This window comes from Cryptotermes secundus, unplaced genomic scaffold, assembly GCF_002891405.2.
Source record: "Cryptotermes secundus unplaced genomic scaffold, Csec_1.0 scaffold968, whole genome shotgun sequence".
In the NCBI taxonomy this organism is placed as follows: domain Eukaryota; kingdom Metazoa; phylum Arthropoda; class Insecta; order Blattodea; family Kalotermitidae; genus Cryptotermes; species Cryptotermes secundus.
The window spans coordinates 33,738-36,213 of record NW_019719376.1 but is presented as its reverse complement, the minus strand read 5'-3'; the positions used below and the strand labels follow the sequence as shown (position 1 = coordinate 36,213).

The 2,476-nt window shown below is 38.1% G+C and overlaps 1 long non-coding RNA gene across 1 annotated transcript; it reads left to right on the top strand.

The window, feature by feature from the left end:
- The first annotated feature begins 1,036 nt into the window (after positions 1 to 1,036).
- Positions 1,037 to 1,604, top strand: LOC111865883. Its single transcript, XR_002843056.2, has 2 exons — positions 1,037 to 1,491; positions 1,570 to 1,604. It is a non-coding gene; the product is annotated as an uncharacterized LOC111865883 (long non-coding RNA).
- The last annotated feature ends 872 nt before the right edge of the window (positions 1,605 to 2,476 follow it).

Sequence of the window (2,476 nt, the reverse complement as noted above, 5' to 3'; positions counted from 1 at the left end):
GTCATATAAAAGACTGGAGTAAGAAGAAAGAAATGATACTGCAGAGGAATGGTAACTTGGGGGGCTATTTCAAGGGTGGAAAACAAACTATCCTGAAGTAAAGAAAAGCTTCATGAAAGCAAGTGAGAAGCATCATTTTAGATGTGTGGAATGCAGTTGTATCAGAAACAAATGATCATCAAATTTTAATTTCAAGACAGTGTACTTACATTCAACATGCATGCTTTAATACATCAGTAAATTCACATAAGCTTTTTTTTTTTTCTTAAAAAAAAAAGCTGGGTGCACAGCCTATTCAACAGCATAGTATTCAGGATAATACAATAGCATTCATACAAACTAATACTGGTAGTTGTCATGTACTTTTACCGGTTTATATATATTTGCAGGGCCTGTTGGGTTATGCCATGAAAAAAAAAATCTTTCTTTCTTGAAAGACACTCCAACTGATGCTTTCAGTGATTTCCTATATTAATAATGCATACCTGACTTGTGTAAGTCCAGTAAGATGCCTGCTGCAGTATCCAAGTTAGTCTTAACCAGTATGTTTGGTTTTATTGAGTGTGGATTATATGTTACTTTTAGTATATTTGTTGTTAATTAGTAAAAATAAAGTAGCCAATGACATGTTATCTTATTTTGTGAGCAATGTTTATATTACATAAATATAATTAATGGCAGAAAAGTAGTACTACAGTTTTAAGTCAGGTTGTGCGTTTCCACAGCAAATGGTTTTCTTCCAGCTTTGTAAGACCATTAGACAGTTACAGTGGCAAAATTGCAAGTGTGCACATAATGGAAAGGGATGTCATGTTCTTTGCCAGTTGGTATAATTAAGTAACAGATAATGTGTATTAGAGCAGGATTCATTATCTCCTGATGTCTGAAGCATCTCCTCTTGTAGTGAGTGATGCAAGTGCATGCAGATAGACTTGAAAGGATTCTGACGCTGGTGTATAGTCTACTTCTTTTGGCTTATTTTGGACTTCACTCATCGTCTGGTATGTAAAAGACAAAAGACCACGACGTTTCGGAGACTGGATCTGTCTCCGAAACGTCGTGGTATTTTGTCTTTTACATACCAGATGATGGGTGAAGTCCAAAAGAAATAAAGTGCATGCAGTATTGCCCAGAAATGTCTGACTGACTGCTGGAGTGGGAACATAAAAATATCACATGCATTTTGACAAATCACTAGTACTCAATGTTTTTAGGCAAGAGGACGGTGAGTTCCTTAATGTGCAGGAGCAAACCCTGTGTTTCTGTCTCTAGCAGTTGGGAGTTTTACAGCTGTTTTAGTTCTCCCATACTAGAGCATTTATGTTGCTCCAAGACAATTGATTTGTTATTTATCTGATTACTTAATACATATCCATAATATGGACTTAAATGAAGGTGAAAGGATGATAGAGAAGATGAGGAATTGAGAGCAGCGGAGACTGGTTGTAGAGGAGGCCAAGGCTCACCCAGGGCTATAGCGCTGAGTGGTAGGTGGTACCAGCACAGTGCAGTGGAGACTGGTTGTAGAGGAGGCCAAGGCTCACCCAGGGCTATAGCGCTGAGTGGTAGGTACGTAATACGGAGTTAAAACAATCTCATAATCATAAAATATGTTTTCAGAAAGGCTGTGATATGAGTTGCATGTTTCTAGTCTAATTTAAAAGTTTTCAGTTTTTCATTTGTAACTACTGTATATTTTAATGTTACTGTCTCTTTGGGGTGTGAAATTATGTTGCCTTGTAGATGCAGTTTACTGACTTTTGGAAGAATGGACTGCCCCAATTTTCAGGTTCAAGGAGTAAGCCAAGCAAACAGCAAGCAGCGTTCTGGGATGTGACTCCAATATTTCTACCAAACACCAATAAACTTCTGTTAGAATACGTGGCATCACATTCATAGTCGACACTGTGAGAACCTCACATCTAACATCCTGCATTTCTCATGTAACAAATTCTAAGAACATTTTGAGGAAATCATCTCACAGAATTGTGACTACTTCCAGCACTAGAAGTGTTTCCAGTTGGTTAAAGTTAAAGTTAAAGTAGGTGCTTAACTGAGCACCTCTCCACGAAGATGTATAGAGGAATGGAGGTACAACTCCAAGCATTCTGACCTTCAGCACTGCAGGGAGGTGAGTGGTCTGCTTCACATAAATTAGACAGCAGACCAAAGCTGATTTGGATAAGGTGGTGAATGTCTGTGCCAGGTGAGAACCCAACCTGTCATCCAACAAGTAACCTATTCACTATACTGGTCAAGCTGCCCCAGCTCTTGTCAATTGATTAGTCTAATGATTCATTGTGTCTCCATATTTGTAAATGGCAAATGAGTTGTCCCTTATGAAAACATCAGTACTTAAAAGTGAATTTCTTCTTCTTTTTTTAGAAGCATACAATGAGTCCATTCATACACGTACTTGGTTACATTTGAAGAAGAGGATCTGTATTTCAGTAAGTCGAGTGGTGCTGGTGGTGGT